The 21,779-nt window shown below is 32.8% G+C and overlaps 1 pseudogene; it reads left to right on the top strand.

Moving 5' to 3' along the window:
* The window catches only part of LOC123252568, a 100,221-nt pseudogene that overhangs the window by 4,978 nt on the left and 73,464 nt on the right, over positions 1 to 21,779 (top strand).

Below are 21,779 nucleotides of genomic sequence, written 5' to 3'. Positions count from 1 at the left end.
GAGAGAGAGAGAGAGAGAGAGAGAGAGAGAGAGAGAGAGAGAGAGAGAGAGAGAGAGAGAGAAAGAGAGAGAGACTTATAGTTTGTTTAACTGGACTAAAGAAGTGACTTCTTAGGGAAACAGGCAGGGACTTCTCCATTCAAAATTTTCCTAACTCTTCAATTTGAGCAATGTTAAAATAGATGTAATTATCTCTATAGTAGGACATGGAGTTTGCAATGCAAAAGATACAGTTTTTTAAAAATTTCTAATACTCAGTACAGCTGAGAAACAAGCTACAGAGATTCTGACAGGGAGGAAGAGAATATATGGCTAGACCAGCCTGGAAGGAGAAAGAAAGAAAAAGGCAAGTAGTTGTCTAGACCTCCATTCCCATTCTTTTCCCTTAAAGCCAGAGACTACATTCATTTGTATTTACACACACACACCTACTTCTGGCTCAGGTGAGGTATCATCTGGCCCTCTCACTTGCCATAGGCTGCTTTTTCAAGTCTTCTATCATTCTGTTAAAAAAATCTAAATCACTTAAGAATTCATGCTTTGTATATTTACATAAAGACATCTGAGACCATGGTACTTTTGTTTCTATGTTTTTGCTGATATTCTTAGATTTTTTTTCTTAGAATTTATGGTCCCCTATACATTTTTTTAATAAAATGATGATATCAATGATTAACAAAGAGACCTGCTTTCATCTCATAGCATATTGATTTCATATCTTTCAAGCCTTCTGATCTGACTCCTCATTTTACTAGATGGTACTCTATTTGGATTGTGACAGAGGGGCTCCTGATGTACATCCAACCTGATGATCACTGATGATCTATTTCCGGATTATCAAGGTAGCAACAAAGAAAACAAAAGATACCAGCAGAAGGTGCCCAAGAAAGCACTGACAGAAGTTATAAAGTTTTAAGGAAATGACATGAAATGACATCATTGGAAATTGGGCTACTAAGACCAACACAAAACTTCTACAACTAAAACCGCAAGGAAACAATTGAATAAATGATGGAAAAATTAACAAATTGAATGTGTATTTAGTGTTCATAGTTGGGCTGTGTTAAAAAAATTAAATTAAATGATAATACTACTGAAATTAGTTTACAAATTTAATACGATAGCTCTAAACCTATTAACCTTTATAGAATTAAACAAAAGGACAACATTCATATAGATGAATAAGAATGTCAAGATAACAAGAAAAAGTAAGGGGAGTAGCAGAAAAAATGGAGCCTTGGGATTGCTAGTTCTAGTTATTCACTTTTAATTATCAAAATGATTAGAAATCAGAATAAACAAAAAGAACCCCAGAAGAATAGATAAGTGGAATAGGTTAGATAAATATATCTCAAGAGATTGATTATAATAAAAAAATCTAGTTACAAATAAGTCCAATAAATTAAAACTATTTTAGGAAAATTAAAACAAAAAAATCAAATTAACTTTTCATTTAACAGGAGCTGCTGAGAAAAAAAAATGATTACCAGTATAGAAGAATATTGGCTTGTGCCACTTTATTTATACTCCAGAGTGTCCGTAGACATTGATTTGGACAGTAAGATCTTGCTCTAATATATGAATAACAACTCATTAATGTTGGTCTACCCAATAAAAGTCAAGGAGAATATCCAAAGTGTTTTGGGCTTTCCTCATCTTTTTTTCCTTTATTGAATAGAAAACAATGGATTGTATAAGATTTCCATTGGTTATTCTTGGCTCTCTGGCTTTTATCACAACTGATATATCTTATTTCCCACACACACATACATTTACTTAATAACATTAATTTTTAAAACATTTTTGTTTGACAAGTATGGCTCAAAAGGAGATATATGGGATGACCCTCCCACCAATTATGTTGGCAGAAATGGGAGGTCCACAGGTCCATAAGTATGGCACATTGCATATATTTTCAGGGCATTACTTGGTTTTGATGACTTTTTTTCTCCCTCCTTAAATTAATTTTTATTGTCCCCCCAAAATATGATTTGTCGTATAGAATGGCTCTATGTGAGGGTAGAAATATGAACTATTGGAAGAAATTATAGTGATATTAAAAATCAATAAAATGTATAAAATTTTATGGTAAAGCCTTATTTGAAATATGATATACCTTGCTTATGATAATTATGCACCTTTCCATTCCTTTTGGGTGATCTTCAATTTGACTTTCTCAGAACCTGTACATATCCCAACAATGGTGATATCATTAATAATAAATTTGAATTAGTAAATAAAAGTAATAATAATAGCTAACATTTATATCATGCTTACTTTACTCCACGCCAGGCACTATTCTAGGTGCTTTATAAATATTGTCCCACTTTTTCCTCAGAATAACCTGAGAGTTAGGTATTGTTATCACATTTTTACATTTGAGGAAATTGAGGCAATTAGAAGTTAAGTGACTTGCCCAAGGTCACACAGATAGTAAGTGTCAGAGGCCAGATTTTAAATTCTGGTCTTGACTCCTGGACTGGTGCTGTTTCCACTCTGCCTTCTAGCTGCCCATATTACAAATGAGTCATTGAGGAGAAACTTGGAGGAGTGGGGCCAGCATTGAATATATAGTTCGGGTGAGATGGGACAGCTAGTTGACTCACTGACTAGAGAGACAGGTCTGGAGAATGGAGATCCTGGGTTCAAATTTGTCTTCAGACACTTCTTAGCTGTGTGACCCTAGGCAAGTTGCTTAATCTTGATTGCCCAGGTCCTTACTCTTTTGACTTGCAACCAGTACTTAATATTGATTCTAAGATTGAAGGAAAAGGTTAAAAATCATATATAGGATTCACTTTCCTCAGTTTCCTGGCTGAAATATCCATTCTGATTTAAAGGACCCATTTACCCTAACCAGGGCCACCCTGATTGCTAAGGCTTCCATGATTTGAGTCTTATAAGTCTTCAGACTCATTTCCTCCACAGCTTCCCCCACTGCCCATTTCACCACCTCCCTTTCCTCTTTCCCACCTCCTTCACTCCCAGCAGAATTCCTGGGACTTCCATCTGACCTGGGACTGGGGAACAGTGATTTAGACCTTCAGCAGGGACATTGATACTAACAGCCAGGCAGAAATGATCACTTCCCTAAGAAAAACCATGACAGATAAAATAGAAATCCCCAAAGTCAACAAAGTGAAAAAGAGAAAAAAAAAGAAAAATAAGGAACTGGTTTATACCCATTATTGTGATACTCGTGATCATAGCTTTAAAAATCAAGAAAAATATGCTGAGTACATTTCTCAGCAAAGGACATGCTCAGTTGATGGTTGTAGTTTCAGTGCTCAGAAGAAGATTGTTCAGATTCCCTGGAAAAAATATACATGCTCCTGCTGCCAAGTAGATAAAATTAGATGCTCCAATGAAGATGAAAAGTAGAGAGAAGAAAAAAAACTTCCGAAAAATGAACGAATATTGAAAAGAAGAAAATATTGCAGAAGGAGAAAGAGCAGAGGTAAGTGTAAACCACATAGTTTGTAAAGATGCAAAGAAGGTGAAAATGGCCACAAAATGAAGTGGCCAGCAAGCAGCAGCATGGAAAACATAGGAAGTGGTAGAAGGCGAAAGATGGCTGGAAAATGCTAGAGATGCATGAAAACATGGCAGTAGGTGAAAGTCCTTCTCCAGGAGATTCCCAAGCTGAAGAGTCTCTTGTGGCCCAAAACGAAGTCTACCAAAAGGATATGGATCCAACAAGAAGAAAAAGCCAGAAAATGTCATAACCAAAGCTCTGGGCTTATCGATGACTAACTGGGAACATGAGTCAGAGAAAACTCCTAACAAGAAAGAGGCATACTCCCCAGCAGAAAACCAGGTCATCCTCAGTGATGTCTCTCTGAATCAAAGTCACAATGTCAAAAAAAAGAAAAGAAATTTCCCCATGGTTAAGACCAAGAGCTTAAGGAAAAATTGGATAAGAAAAGGCTTCCATGATTTTTTAGAATTTTAGATGTAGGAATTTTTTTTAGTTATAGGAAAGTCCTCTACAGAAAGAACCTAATAATTGGACCACAGAGAAGACATCCACATCTTTTCAAAATTCATTTTTATAAAGATATATTATTTTCCCAATTACACGTAGAAACAATTTTCAAAATATATTTTACAAAGTTATAATATTCAAATTGAATCCCTCCCTTCATGAGATGTTAAACAATTTGATCTAGGTTATATATGTATTATTATATAAAACATACTTCCATATTGGTCATTGTTGTAAGAGAATACTCATATAAAATCAAAACCCCAAAATAAAAACACAAATGAACTAATGTGAAAATAGTATGCTTTGATCTGTATTCTGAATCCAGTAGTTCTTTCTCTGGAGACAGATAGCATTTGCTGTCTTAAGTTCCTTAGAATTGTCCTGGATCAATACATTGCTGAGAGTAGTTAAGTTTTTTACAATTGATCATAGTACAATATTGCTATTACTGTGTATGATGCTTTCCTGGTTCTTCTAATTTTGTTGTGCATCAATTCATGTAGATCTTCCCAGTTTTTTTTCTGAAATCATCCTGCTCATCACTTCTTATAACACAGTATTATCATTTCTTAGAGCAGAATATAGAGAATATTTTAGCACAAGATATGAGACATGGAAGAAAGGTGATTTTACACTTTGTATGATACAACATCCAACATGACTTTTTGGACTTAACTCCAAGGCACAGCCACTAGGAAAAATTGAGAATGGTCAGATTTTTCTAAAGTTTCAGAATTGTGAATATACTAGTAACACATCATCTACTTTTGGGCTATCTACATCCAAATGTCTGTCTGTCGTCTGTTTGTATATCTATCTATCTATCTATCTATCTATCTATCTATCTATCTGTCTGTCTGTCTGTCTGTCTGTCTGTCTGTCTGTCTGTCTATCCTTCTCTCTGTCTGTCTGCCTATCCTTCTCTCTGTCTTTCTAGATAGATAGATAGATAGATAGATAGATAGATAGATAGATAGATGGATGGATGGATGGATGGATGGATGGATGGATGGATGGATGGATGGATAGATAGATAGATAGATAGATAGATAGATAGATAGATAGATAGATAGATAGACATCTCCATATATAGCCCCAGAAGTAGGCTGTTCTCTCAATATCTCTAATTTTAAACCAGTCCCTTCTATAAACTTTTTTTTTTAATTTCAGCTGAGGGTTATTACTGTCTTCCAAGTCATTCAGATTTGAAATCCCTGTGTCTCCCTTGATATTTTTCTACTTCTCCCCATCCCTATAGCTGATCCTTCACCATGTATTTCTGATTCTACTTCCACATTTTATCCTGATTCTTTCCCACTGTCTTGCCAATACCCACATATAAATATTCACCACCTCTCACCTGTACTATTTAATACCTTTCAAACTGATCTTACTATTTCTTGTTATCCTGTTCTCCAGTACATCCTCCACACAGTAGTCAGACAATTATCCTAATCCCTAGGTCTAACCAATGTCACACTCATGTTTAAAAACCTTCTGTGATTCCTCCTTGCCATTAGTTTAAAATATTTAGTTTGATATTTGAGACCCTTTAGAATCCACCTTTTTTTCCATCCCTTTTCTGCCAGATTTCTCCCCATCACATATTCCACATTTAAGGCAAACTGAGCTCTATCTCTCACTTCCATGTATTTACATATGGTGTTCCCCATTGCAGGAAAGTTATCCCTTTTGATCTCTGCTTTTCTTGGACCAAGACTTTCTTCAGGTACCACGTCACCAAAGTCTCTCTTGTTCCTACCAGTCAAGAGCACCACCTCCTTCATTTTTTAATCATGTTTGTATGTGTACTTGTTTTGTTCCACCCACCCCCAAATCATACAAACTTTGCCCAGCAGAAGATAAATACCTTAAAGTCAGGGACCATTTAATGTTCATCTTTATTTCTAGTACAATTTCATGTATATCACACAGTAGGCACTTAGTAGATTTCTTCTTGATTTTGAAGTGAATTTTGAAATGAATGTGAATTAGCCCAACATTTTAATAAAATTAAACTTGTGCTTACCACAGAGTTAGTTGTACCTAAGGAAACAGTTTGAACTACATGTATATGCATAACCCAGATAGAATCACTTTCCAGCTCTGGGAGAGGGGAGAAAAGGAGGAAGGGAGATAATTTGGATCATACAACTTTTGGAAAACTCATATGGAAATTTATTATTGCATCTAATTAATAAAAAAGAATATAAAAGTGGACGACATATATAGACTTGTTCTACCATAATATCAATGCATACGAATGAAGAAATGAAGGAAAATATTTTAGTGTTTACCGTGTTCCGGATAAAAATATTAAAAAAGTGAAATATCACTTCCTTTCAGAAAGCTTACATTTTAATAAGAGAGACTACATATAGTAGAGTAGAGATAAGGGAAGTTTTAGTTTCCTGTGGTGGCGGTGGGTAAATTAATTAATTTAAACATATATATATATATATATGTACATTGACATACCTTTTTCAAGAAGCAATGATATGATTCCTGCACACATAAAAAATGGTGCACTGTAGGAGTAAGTATAGAGAAATAAAAGCAACATTTGATAAAAATGAACTAAAAATAGTGTTTTTAGAGCAGAGGAATGAAAGTGTCAGGTCTAGGAACTTAGTTTTGCGGTTCAGAAATCAGGAAATCAAGATCAGAGCCAGGAGGAAAATGAAAGTTGGGGAAACTTAAATAAATAAGACATTCACTGGAAGAAAAAAAATCTAAATAACTTATCAAGAAAAATAGAATTAGAATACTTATTTGAGCTTATGCAGTCAATACTCTGTTAATCTTGGATGAGCCTAGAAATAATGAAATATAATGAAGGAGAGAAGTTTGGAGGTGTTTTGAATTCTGCATTCAAGTATATGAGCTCTATAAGAATGCAATCATTCAATGTAGCTTTAGCTCCTTGAAATTCATGACATCTTCACAAACAGAGTCTCATTTGGCCATTGTTGGCTGCTGTGACAATCACTAAAATTCAAGGGTAACAATTTAACTGATATATGACTAGAATCAACCTTCCATGAAGAGTGTTTTCCATAAATATTTGAAAATTTATGTTCTGCAGTAGAAGGCTTGCCTAGGCATGTTGAGCAAAAGTTTAAGATAAAAGGAGCCTTCACTAGTTACAAAGTAGAATAAATGCATAAATGATCTTTTTCTTTTTAATGATTGACTGAAACCTAAGATTTTCTCTAGTAGCAAGACTGTAAAAGTAGGTCTTTAAAAAAGATGAGCTCTGCTTGACAATAGAAAAAAATGTATGATCTTTAGATGACAATTGATTCTTTTCCTTGTTAGATTTCTTTGAACATAAGTTGATGCTTGAGAATCTTTTCCCCAATAATTTAAAAAAAAACAATACATTTAAAGAATTTGCAGGTGAGTTGATAATAATTATAATTATGCTGAATAGCTTCTTATTTTGACAAATACATTATATTTTGGGGGCAAAATATTATAATGGAATTTTACTTTATTCATGATTTCCAATACTTAAAGGAGACTGTGTAGCACATGGAAAAGCACTGAATTCATGTAACCAGAAACTATAGGTTTAAATCCTACCTCTCCTAATTTCCAATTGTATTATTGAGCTGTCACTCTGGGCTTCCAAATAAATTATAAATTAATTATATTATTTCATCTTAGCCTCACAGTGACCATAATACAACATAATAAAATAATTATTTGTTAATTGATCAATTGAGTAGTTAAAACTAATGTTTAGAGAGCATTAGTGCATTGGCCAAAGTGACACAGTTCTGCTGTAACAGAGTTGAACATAGCCCAAGCCATTAACAACTTGTAAAGTTCATTACGTAAATTGCCAGTTCTTTTTACTTTTTAGTGAAATAATCAACTCCAATGTTCTATTCAAATAACACCCTTTCATATCACCTTGAAAAGTGATTCTTCTCTTCACCTAAAGCTAAAGAGCCTACATTAAAAATTACATTAAATTAAATTTAAAAATACATCAAAATATCAATAATTCTACTTAATTTTTACATGTCTTTGGGTTCTTGGTTTACTTTGAATTGGAAGTAACACTTTTATAAGGTTTGTTGTATTTGACCATTATCCTCACTTCCCTAATGAGGGAGAAAACACATAATGGAAAAAGAGTACTTAGATCTCTTGTTAGAGGATGTGGGATAAAATCTCACCTCTGCTGTTTTCTATTTTTTAAACCTGGGATTGGGATAACTTAATTTCTCTCTGAGCCTCAGCTGCATCATCTGCAATATGAGCTATTCGAACTACAAAGTCTAATAATGTGGTCCTTGCATTTACCTTCCTCTTTGATGGCAGAGTTTGGAGAGGACTTGGAGTCAGGAAGACCTGTGTCCAAATGCTACCTCTACCATATAAGTCACTTAACCTTAATAAGACTTAATTCCGAATATGTAAAATAGAGAGAATTCTATCATCTACCTTATAGAGTTGCTGTGAGAATCAAAAGACTAGGCACACACACATGCATGTGTCTATATCTGTATAGATAGATAAATAGAAATATTAAGTGTTTTACAAACTGTAAAATGGTATGAAAATGCTAGCTATAATCTTCCCCAAATAACATATATTGGGAAAGATTGTAGCCATAAGTAAACTTACAGAAGTAAGGGTGAAAGTTTCTTTTGATAACAGGATTAAATCTCCTTAATTCAAAACTGTCCTATCCTTTAAGAAAGAGAGAGATTAATATTGGGACAAGAGCATGAGATTTTGGGTCAGGCATAAGTCCAGACTTAGATGTTTGTTAGCTTTGAGATGATTAATGAATCACTAAATATCCCTGAGCCTAGATTTTGTCATCTATGAAATGGAGATAATAAGACCTCTACTACTTATTGCCATTTATTCATCAATCAATGAGCAAGATTTTATTAAACATCAAGTGAGTCCTGGGGTGCAAAGATTAGAGAGAGACACCCCCTGAACTGAAGAAGCAAGCATTATCCATCAGAGTGATTATGCAGTGTCAATGAGATAATGGATCTAAATTGCTTTACAACTCTGAAAAACTTGTAGAAATACCAGTTATATTTATTATCTGAATCAGAGGTCAAAATGCAGAAGTTATGCTTTTTAGTTGTGTCATTAGTTCTCCAGTTGAGCACTGTATTTATGTGTGTGTACTTCTTGTTTGTTCTTTAATCTTTGAAGAGGATCAATTGTAAGCATTAAAATTAATGTTTTGACTACATATATGAAAATTATACATCTTTTATTTATAAAAGAGGTAAAAAGAGTGAAATACAAAAGGGTAGAAAAGACATTAACCTAACTAAATATTGTTCCAGTGCTTAGCTCAGCCAGGACTTGTTAACCTTCAATCAGAATTAAACTCTCTCCAGAGGACAGGAAGGGAAAACCAGCCATCCACTCACCCAAGACAATGACGGGAGCTGAAGGTGTTTCCTGAGGTCTTCTTTCTTCTTTGAGCCAACATTCTTCTTGAAGCCTACTTCCTTCTCGGAGTGACTCTCTACTTGGAGTTCACTCTCTCCTTCTTGGAGTGACTCTCTTTTTGGAGTTCACTCTCCTATAATCCTTCACCAGACCTCTTCACCAGGCTCCCTTTACCAGACGGTGTTCATGACTTTTATGGTGGTTTCCTGTCCTTGCCCCTCTTCACAAGGGCCAATCACAGCTTCCAAATTGTCTGAGTTCTCACCTTTGGAATCCCACCTTTCTGAGTGTGTGAACTCTTAAATTTCTGGCTTGTTCTCACCCAGGATCAAGTAATGTGTGAACTTACTAAGTGGTTTTCAAGCTTCTCCCACCTACTTCAACCTTGTGTTGATTCAAAGTTATTGCCAACAAAAGTGTTAATTAAGCAGAGAGAACCAAGTATTCCCTTTTCAGAAGTGTGAACTCAAAAACAAACACGAATTCCCTTTTACAATCCCCCCTGTGATTCTTTAGGAGATGAATCATTTTACATAATCAGACACTATAATAGTCAGAAATGAATGATAGGAAGAGAGAGCAAACCAACGTTTGCTAGGCACATTGACATTAAGCCAATTAGGGGGCAATCTACTTTTGGCATGAGAGTATACATATAAAATGTGTCACAACCCTCCCACAGTTCAATCAATTATGTTCCATGGTTCATTCTGGGTTTTCTGATGCTGTGGAGGTTTCCTTCAGGCATCTCCATGGTCCCTTCTTCAAGTAATTCATCTTCTACATTCAAAGAGTTATCTAGCTCTCTTTCCTGAAATGTTTCTTTCTCAAAAAGATTTTTTGTTTTATGAAATTATACAATTTATACAATACACAATGACATCACAAAAGTGATGTCTTGACTTGTATTTTGAGTGGGATAAGTGTGTCATAGTACAGTCTGCTAAAAATGTTTTAAAATTCATAAAATACATAAAATTAGTTATGTAAAATTACAAAGAAACCAAAATTTAATTAAAATAAATATATATTTTCCCACCAAACCAATTTCACATATTCTCTGAAAGTCTGTGGATACCACGTAGAAAATTATAATCAAGATACACTAGGAAGGAAAGAGGATATTTTATGCAAATTCCCTAGATTGAGAGAGAGAAAAGCTTTAGGATCTCAACACTGCCACTTGTGTGGCAATGGATAAATTGCCTTACTTCTGGGACTTGCATTTCCTAACATGTAAAATGTAAGGGTTGGCCTGGATGGCCTTAATGAACATTTTCAGCTTTTTAAATATGAGATCCTATAATCTTACAATCTTTTTTTCTTATGGATGGATGAGCACTCAGAAAAGGAAGCTTCTCTCCAATTCCCACCTCTAATTTCTGTGATGTAAAAAGGGAGAGGTACAGGACTTCAAGCCAAAGTATCACCAACAGGGTCTAGGATAAGTTTTGATTTGTTTTCTAATTTTAGTCTATTTTGAGGAATATTTGTTTCTTTATCTGTAGAGCTGTTGTTAAGACATATCTTCAATTTCTAGAAGTCATTTTTTATGGATTCACATATTTGTACTGAGTTACATATTCCCCTGGAAATCTCTCTGGCAAGTTCTCATTAAATATCTCATTCCTTCTCTCTTGAGCCATGCCGTCTCTATTTATTGAGTAAGGTTCAGCATCCAATCTATCAGCCACTTGCTAAATATTCCAAGAGTTGCTGCTTGGGAATGGGAACCAGTTGTAAACTGAAATCCCAGAGCAGTGTTTCTAGCAAAGCCAAAGAAAACCTTTTGACATAAATCATTTTGCATGCAATTCAATGTAGTTAATTTGAAGGATGTTTTCTAGAATTTCAATCTTCAACCAAGCAATACCACTACTAGGTTTATACCCCAAGGAGACTATGAGACTTCAAAAGTCCTTAGTGTATGCAAACATTTAAGCAATTCTCTTTGTGATGAAAACAAACTAGAAGCTGGTTCATGTGGGGTGCCCATCAATAGGAAAATGACTGAACAAATTATAGTATGTGAATACAATAAATGTTATATTTTAACAAATGATGAGATATTGTTTCAAATAAATCTGGGAACACTTGTAAAGACTGATGCAAACTAAAGTAAGCAGACCAGGAAAATAATTTATATCATAACATAAAAATTATAAAAATGAATAATTTTCAAAGACAACAATTCTGATCAGTGCAATGATTAATGGTTCTGGAGGACTTAAGATAAAGAATGCTTCCTACATCCCAACAGAGATAATGGGTAAAAATGCAGAAAGAAACAAATATCTGTGGCTAAGGTCAATTTGGAAATATATTTTGCTTGTTAAGTTTATTTGTTATAAGAGTTCTCCTTTCTGTCCCCTTCTTTCCCTTCCTTTCCTTCTTATACAATATTTGGAAGAAGGATAAGAAGAACATTGCAGGTGTAGGAAGAGAGGAACTTAATAAATGTTGCTACAAAGAAATATTATTTGTCTTCTATGATGATCAACAGTGAATGATACTTATTCCCAGGAAATCAATGATCCACTATATCTTCAAAGGACTTATTATGCAAAAATTCTATCCATCTCCAGAGAAAGAAAAGATGGAGGATAAATGCAGATTGAGAAATAATTTTAACACTTCTAAAAATCATTTTTCTTGTTTGTTATTATTTTGTTTTTGATATTTGTTTTCTTTAGCAATATGGCTAATATGAAAATGTATTTTGTATGGGTACATAATCAATATCAAATTGTTTGCTTTCTCATAAAGCAGGGAAGGGAAGGAGGGAGAGAATTTGGAACTTCAAATAAAAAAACAAATATATTATAAATGTTCTTTGACCTAGCAATACCAGTACTAGGTCTGTATGCCAAAGAGAACAAAGATAGGTGATTTTGTATAAAAAATATTTATAGCAGCTCTTTGTGTGACAGTAAAGAACTAGAAATCAAAGGGATGTCTGGTGATTGGGGAATGACTTAACAGGTTGTGATATATGATTATAATGGAATATGCTTGTATAACAAGAAATTACAAACAAGACATTCACAAAAAAAAAGAAAGAAACCTGGATTTATATGAAGTGATGCAAAATGAAGTGAGAAGAACCAGGAGAATATTGTACACATTAACAACAATAATGTAAGATGATCAACTGTGAATGATAACTATTTTCAGCAATGCAAAGGATAAGGACAAATTCAAAGAACTCATGATGGAAAAGGTCATTCTCTGTCATTAAAGGAACTGAAGATCTGAATGCAGATTGAACCATAGTATTTAAAAATTTTCTAAATGAATTTTTCTCCAGTGTAAGTAATATATATTTTGCTTCACAACCTTATAAACATGGAAATGTGTATTGTATAATAACGCACATACAACCAAAATTGCTTTAGATGTAATTAGAAAAAAATAAACATTTTCATGTTAAAGAAAGAAATTTTGCTTGTCACAAATGAGAAAATTCAGTAGAGCACTGAATACTGAAAAAAGAGAGGGTTTACTTGTGAAAAACTCTATTCTTCATTCACAATGATACCAAAACTATGATCACAAGAAGTCTAGTTGAATACAAAATTGTTTTTTACTTTCATTTTTGTTGGATGCTAAAATACCCAAGTCAAAACAAAAAGTTTGGGAGGCATATTTTTTAAAACTTCTGGTTGGTCATGGTATCTTTTTGCTTCTGAGGCAATGGTAAACTGATAAATATGATGACATCATAAAATTCAGAATAGTTATACAATGACTGAAATTCTCAAATGTAAACAAAATATCTCAATATGATCTTTCCCCAGATCCTGTTACAAATGGCTAATATATTTATCCATAATAGGAGAAAAAATGTGTTTCAGGTAACCTGGGAACTTCTCTGATTTAAACCTTATTAAAATCCTAAAGGTAGAAGAATAAAAGATCAAGACTATCAAAAAATTAATGAAAAAAATGTAAAGAGGTCTAGCAGTACAAGATTTTAACTATTGTAAAGACATAATCAAAACTATCTTGTACTGGCTAGGAAAAAGAAAGGAAGATCAGTAGAACAGAACCGACAGACATACAACAATCAAGATTATAAAATTAAATATAATTACAATAAATATAAAAGATTATAATAATCATGCATTTGACAAAAGCATAGATCCAGGATTTGGGACTAAGAAATCACTATTTAGTAAAGATTGTTGAGATAACTATAAAGTAGTTTGGCAGTTATTAGGTATAGAACAATATCTTATACCATTCACTGAGATGAGATCAAAATAGATACATGATCTAAACATAAAAGGAGATATAAGTAAGTTAGGAGAACAAAGACCATATTACCTATCAGATTACTAAATGGGAGATGAATTTATGGGTCAGCAAGAAACACAGAGAATTGTGAAATGTAAAATGGATACTTTTGAATACATTAAATTAAATTTTTTTCTGCAAATAACATATTACCAAGATTAGAAGAAAAGAAGGAAATTGGGAAATTTTTATAGACAGCCTCTTGGACAGAGGTCTCATATCTAAAATATAGAGAGAAGAATTTCAAATATTTAAGAATAAGGGCAGTCCCCAAGTGGTAAATGGGAAAAAATATGAACAGAAAATCTTCAGATGAAGAAACCAAACTCATATATAGGTATACAAAAAATTCTGTCACAATTGATTAGAGAAAACAAACAAACAATTTTGAGATATCAACTCATTCCAGATTGGCTAAAATGACAAAAAGGCAAATGCTGGAGGGGATGTGGGAAAATAAGGACACTGATATACTGTTCACAAAACTTCAAATTGAATCAACCATTTTGGAGAGCAATTTGGAATTATACCTTATTAAGCTGTTTATATCTTCAGACCCATTAATATCATTGCTGGATCTGTTTCCCAAGAAGAACAGAGGGAAAAGGAAAATAATCTATATGTTCCAGAATGTTTATAGCAGCTCTCTTTGTGGTGGCAAAGGACTGGAAATTGAGTGACTGTCCAAAAATTAGGTATATGATTGTGATAGAATACTACTGAGCTATAAAAAGCAATGAGCAGACTAATTAAAAAAAAACTTGGAAAGAACTACATAAGATAATGAAGAGGGAAATGAGTAGAAACAAGAGAACATTATAAATAGCTACAGATTTAATACTTCACAAAAACTTGTGAATGTCACCTCTAGAGAATGGAAACATGAAAGACATCATCTATAAAGACAAAAAAAAAGATCAAATGTGATTGTATACATAAAATATTTAGAAAACATAAAGCTATATTTTAATGCAAGTAATTATTTTTAAAGGAACCACAGATACTACCATCTTTTTTGTTAGTACTATTAAGGAAGTTCCAATAACTTATCAAAAATGTCTCATTAAATGAGAACTAATGATTAAACATTAAAAAAAAAATCAATAGTTAGAAATCAAGGCTAGATTTAGAAAAAAACATATTGTTCATCAAAGGTATATTTAATATACAATTTACTTTATGTGATTTCATGTGGTTATAATAAAAGACAGAATTGTATATTAAAATAATTTAAAAAGATGTACATGTAGCAAAATCCATATTAATGCCCAATTATTTAACTTTGTGCCAGTTCATTTGTACATTGTTATTTTATATTTAAATATACATATATTTATATGTATATCTTACAAAACTTTTTCATTTTTCTCTTAATTCTCAAATTTAATGGACTTTTTTCAATATTTATTTTTCTTAACTTATATGAAGACATGGGACTGTTGATTACCTTCTCCTACTCAATATTTTTTGAGACTATATTGATATTCTTTTTTCTCTAAGTTCTTATGATACTATTTCTTCTTGGTTTTCCTCTTACTGAACTGCTCCTCAGTCTCCTCTGTTAGAACTTCATTCTGATTATATCCCTTAAATGCAAATATCCTTCAAGCATTTGTCCCGGTCTCCCTTCTCTTTTCTTTTTATAATAGGGATTCTTATCCTGTCATCTTCATGAATTTATATTCATCAGATAGAGAAATAGGTAGATGATAGTTAAATGGCATAGATACCCATCCTCTGTGTTTCTGCTTTTGCACTGGATCTTATGGGTCAGAATGACCTAATTTCTCTTCTCAGTCTTTTACAATCCTTAGATTTATTCAAGACTTGCCTCAAATGTCATTGTCTCCAGGGGACATTGCCAGTCTCCTCTGTATCTGTCATCTGTGTAACCTCCTTGAAGACAGGTACTGTGCTTATTTTTTAATCTCAAGTTCTTAGTATAAGTTCTTAATAAATATTCATTTATTGCTTATAATAAGAAAATGCTCTGAATTTCTTAGACTCTGATATATTTAAAGATGAAATATTTTCCATTCTATTTTTGTTAGAAAATATAAAATTATCTAATGTGTAAAATGTTCCCAGAGAATCTTCAACTAAATAAGAAAATAAAATGACCCTTTTTCTTCAACTCATTCTTCACAGTATTTAATGAAAGAAAGTGAGAACTTCCCTGAGGCTGTCTATAGAATAACATTGATTTGTAATTTGGTCTGAATTATATAGGTTGGCTCTCTGCTTTGCTGTGATTATTTAATTGTTAAATTTCCACTGCTTCCTTTCATATTTGTCCCAACTGTAAAATCATTCAATTTGTAGTTTGTAAATCTTTTATATCTGGACTTCTGTGATATAAAAGTAATGGAAGATTATAGATTGACAAGAATGTAAGCTCCAATATGACTGAATCTTACTCTTTTCTAAGCTGAGGAAATTAGCTAGTGCTAAAACAGTGGTCTGCCCACTCTAGGCAACTGTTAAGTGTCAGAGATATGATTCAAACTCACATCTTTCCTTACTGAAACTACAACACTTTTTTCTACTCTGCTATGTTGTATATGAAACAACTTAAAATTGATGCTTTTTAAAATAAATATATAAATAATCATAGGCCCAACTATGTAGATGGCAGAATGAGGACCAACAATAGGCATTTCAAGAAAATCTAGTTTTGGTCAATATAAAGGATAGCTTACCAACAATTAGAGATCTTTAAAAATGAAATACATTTTTTTCAGGATGCATTGGGAGGGGGGAGGAACCAGTTATTAAATGCCTTTTATCTGTTAACCATTGTGCTAAGAATTTTATGGATATTATCTCATTTGATTCCCCCAACAACACTGAGGTATTATTATTATTATTATTATTATTATTATTATTATTATTATTCTCATTTTATAATTAAGGAAAGTTGGGTATACAGAAGTTAATGTACATATGATTAACCAGAAGCTGAATAATTACTTCTTGGTATAGTTAGAGGGAATTCATGTTTCAGGTAAAATTATTGGGCTGGAAGATTTCTATGATTTGTTTCTTCTCTATGATTCTATAATCAAAAAAGATCCATAATCATTCTAAATTCCAAAGTGAAAGAATTACAAATCAGAGAGAGCAAATTTTTATTACCTTTATTATTATGATTGGGAAATGAGATAAAAAGATGATAAGATATCATTAGAGAAAAGTATAAGAAGGAATCAGGCCGATAATCTAGAATGATGGATAACTCACGATTGGCCAACATATTAATCCTCTGGCATCAAAAATCCATTATAATGTTGGTTGGGTTTCCTTTTTTTTCAAATTTATGAGAGGATGTAGACAAAGCTTGAATGGATTCTGATCTACATTGTTGGTGGGAAAGAACTTAGCAAAAGCATCATGATTCACTAGGTATCAAATATAATTGGAGATAGATTCCAGGAATGTTAGTGATGAGACTTAAGAGGTCATCTCATCCAAATGTGGAAATAGATCCAGTTTGACACTCATTACAGCTTCCACAATTCTTTACATGTAGCCTAAGACTGATAATATGTCCATTACTTGAACCTAACTGGGAGGAAATGTCCTAAACAAGGTTAAACCAAAAATTCCATTTTCCATGCTACCTCTGGGATATAGTCTCTATTTTACAATTACTTTCCACTACCCTGAAAAGTTTTTCTTGTGTTTAACAATCTCCTAGTGTTGGCTTTTCCTGGGCTTGGGATGTTCTGATGATGACAGAACAGCGATTCCTGCTTAGGGCCATCTTGAGATTGCCAATTTCTCTAGATCATGTATCATGTATAATTAAATAAGCAAACAAAAAATAAATCTTATGTGTTCAATCACTTTGCACCTAACAGGTGGACCAACGTACTATGTCCATCATTTGATAGATGAAAGCAATATTTTTTTTTCTTGGCTTAAGGGAATTAGTCTTGAAGTAAAGACCAAGTAAACTTAAATATTTACTTGTAAGTTGACTTGGTTTCCTCTTTTTTGGCATTAAAGAACCAAAGAATCTTATTCATAATATCTAGTCCTTTCCAAGGACTTCCCCATGATTTCATTTCATGAAGGATGAAATCTGGCTGTCTAAGTTTGTAATGGCTTGGTAATAAAATGAAAAATAGTAACATTACTCAAGAAACATGTGAAATACAAACAATATGAATGGCATATGTTGGATTTCAGTGTTCTCTGTGGTAGCAGAGTATCCTTTAAATCAAAGGGAGATGAAAATCCAGGGAGACTTGATTATCCTCGCATAATATGGTAGATCTTAAGAACATGTGTCAAGCTATTATTCACGAAGCTTTGTCTTACAAAGCAGACTTGAGTACCTCTCTTCATCAAATGGAAAGAGAATGTCAAAAGCACATAAGGTCACCATTAGAAAAAAGAAATTTGGCTGACATATATAAAGTCTCTCTGCTTGGCAATGGCAAAATATATGACTCTGTGATATAGAAAGAAAATCTGCTTGTTTGTCTCAGAGCTTATATTTATATGGCCACAGTTCGACTCTAAAGCTGTTCGTTGAGCTCATTCAAGATCTCAAGTAGGAATAAATGTCACCCAGGGCTGAAATATTGTAAAAATAATTCCATGTTTATTTATAAATATGACAAGCCAGGAACTTGTATACATTCTCCAAAGAATTGTCAGAGGTAGAGTCACTTCTGCTGGAAGATTTTCCCATCCATTCAAATGTTCAGTACAATTAGAATCTCCTCTAGTCACATATGAAACTACAATTTTAATGAGGGAAGCATGATACAGGGAAGAGAAGATTAGACTTGAATTTGGGGAAACCTAGGTTCAAGTCTATTCTCTCACACTTTTCTAGGTGTAAGACTATGGAAAAATATATATAAATATGCTTTCTCTAATGCTTAGTTTCCTGATTTATAAAAATACCTACATGATAGGCTTTGTGGATTATGAAGAAGATAATGTATGTAAACATCTTTCAAATTTTAAATTATTTTATAATTTCAGTTCCTATCTTCAATAGAGGGCCAACGTGGCATAGTGGAAAAAGAGCCATCCTAAAAGTCATGAAGTTCTGAGTTTAAGTCTTGTCTCTGAACAAATACCAGCTATGTGATTTGGGGCCAACTTCTTAACCTCCAAGAGCCCTCAAGAAAATATATTGCAAAAAAGTGCCAACCTGCTCTAAAAGAAATTTCAAGACCAATGAAATCATAGGTCAATCCTCTATCCCTTTTTTTATTGTGGCACAGAGAATATTCTGGATGAGATTTTTCAAAATTGACTTTAAATCCTAAAGATTTTCCATTGAAGATTTTAAAAAATAAGTTCTATAGTTTCAGCCACCTACAAAGTTCCCTCCTTCTCTCAAACCAATAATCTTAATTGCTTAGTAAATAATGAAACAAACATTTATTAAGTACTTATTAAGAGTTAAACATAATAGTGGGTACTTTAAAAACATTATTTTAGTTAATCCTTACAATGTCTATAGTTATTCATTATCTTATTTTACAAATGAAGAAACTGAGGAAGACAGGTTAAGTGAATGGCTCAGGGTATATATTATATATATGTCTATATATATATATGTAATTATACATTTTAATATGATTTTCTTATGTATTCAGATGAATATTTGTATTTTTTTCAGTATTTTATTAGTGATTCTCTAGCTCATTCCTGAATTAAAAACTTAATGAAAAATAAACTGAAAACACTCATGCAATAATATTCAAATATATATATATATATGTGGCTGTTATAAAGAATTGCAAAAGTGAAATTCTGGTTTTTTTGCTTGTAATGTATCTTTTGTCTATCTTATGATTGTTCTCTTTACTAGCTTCATAAAGATTAGAACCAAATGACAATGATTTAGCAATTAAAAATATGGTTTGATGATTGGGAGTCTGGCAAAGAATTAAGTTTGAAATGATTATCTAGGGACTCATTATTCTTAAGGTGTCATTAGTGCATAGAGAACAAAAGTAAAATGCTGAGAACAGGTTAAAAAAAGGAAAAATGAGTAAACAATTTATGAGTTGCTTTTAGTGTGCTATTGTCTAATTTTACTGACAATAGATAAACAGTGGCAGCATTGATTAATGTCTGCATCAGAAACAATGAATAAAAATTAGCAAAGTCTTTTGTATTTCCCGATGTAATATAACATAATGTCTAGTGCTGCCATCTCAACTTCTACCTGCACTGACAAATCAGGTCCCAAAATATCGTCACCTATGTCTCCTCTCAGTTTTCTAGGGGTGATCCTAAAAGTTTTGCAGGGTTGTTTTTCTCTTGTTTTAACTAAAGAGCCCCCACCAGTGTGCTTCCTACCATGAATACTGATTAATATAAATTTATTAGCAAGATAGAATTAACTTTTAGAAAGGGATATACTGCTATAGCAATTTAATTGGAACAAATACTCCTCTTCAAAATTCTGTGATGCATTGTCCAACAAGTATTTAAAGTTCAGGCAAAAGTAGGTTCAAGCTTGGAGAGCACATATTGCACAGGGGGAACTGAGAACCTCTGCTGGGGTCTTCAGGATATTTCTGTTAGGAATAGTCTAAGAATATGCTCTTTGTAGAACCTTAAATATGCTTTTCTCACCTATCTGGTATCCTTTGATTCCTGATATAAACTCTGCTGTCAATATCTTCTTAGAAGTGGGGTTTGGTATTTTCTTATCTCTTCTCTGGAATAAAGCTGAAACTTCATTTAATAGCTTTCAATTTTGCTCTTTCAGGTTGCTATTTCTATTTTAATTTTTATCCTTGTGTATTTTTATTTTAGATTCTGCTCACTTTACTCTGTATTAGTTCATTTATATCTTCCCATGACACTCATAATTCTCCATATCTATCATTTCTTATGATACATTAGTATTCATTTATATAAGTGTACCATAAAGTTTTTAAGCATTTCCCAAAAGATTGGGCACTTATTTTTTTCCATTTCTTTGCTAACACAACATAGTTTTGCATTACTTTTTAAAAAGTCTATTTTCAAGGTAGATTGAATTCACAGGGGGTCCATTAGAATGATGTAGGGACTCAAAATCATTCTACATGAAACTAATATGAAGGAAGAAAATGGATTAGATAATGAGAAGAAGAGAGAGATATTGACTGTCTTAAAGTATATTAATTTATATTATGTTAATATATAATAAAGCAAATATAATATCATTAGATTAGATTATTTAGTTATATTATCAGATATCTAATGCAATAAATGAGTTAGACATTCTTCTTAGTCCTATGAAGCAATGACATTTGAAGTTGAAGAAGAATTCAAGAAAAAAAATGAACAAAAAAAACAAAAAAATCTTTCAAAAACTAGAACTTACCAAGAGTGAAATGAATTAGCTGACTAGAAAGGTCATATATTCTACATTAGAGGAAGAATTTCAGCCCAGAATAGACCTTCAGTAAACCTTTATTAAGCACCTAATACAAAAAAGGCATTGCACTAAGCACCAGGAATACAAAGAAAGGCAAAATATAGTCCCTATCCACAATCCCAAAATGTGTTTGTTGAAGGACTTGAAGATGTTTAGTTTGGAATAAAGCTGAGTCATTAGAGAGCTAATCTTTGCCTTTTGTTTGTACCTTCAGGTATTTGAAAGCTCTTGTCATGAAAAGTAGGTTAGACTTTTGTAGTTTGAAAGGAGTCAGTGGGATTTACAAAAAAGAAAAAAAAAACAAACCAATAGCTGCATAAATAATAAAATTTCTTCACAATCAGAAATCTGTCAGTGTAATAGGCTACTTTGGTCACATGGGCTGTTCCTACCTAGAGGTATCCAAACAGAGACAACCCACATTCTTGGAATATGACCAATGATATATATATATATATATATTTTTTTTTCCCCAGTATGAATCTGACTATATGGACACTGAAAGCCCTTTCCAAGTATTAAAATTCTGTGAATTTTTTGGATGTCCCATCAGAGCTTCTGTAGCCAAAAAATTCTATAACCTGTAACCAACCTAGAGATGAGTTTCTCCAAACCTACTTTATCTGGCCCCCTAGATCACAGACATAATTTTCATCA

The sequence above is a fragment of the Gracilinanus agilis genome, chromosome 6 (assembly GCF_016433145.1).
Source record: "Gracilinanus agilis isolate LMUSP501 chromosome 6, AgileGrace, whole genome shotgun sequence".
Classification (NCBI taxonomy): Eukaryota; Metazoa; Chordata; class Mammalia; order Didelphimorphia; family Didelphidae; genus Gracilinanus; species Gracilinanus agilis.
This window is presented reverse-complemented; position numbering and strand designations above follow the sequence as displayed.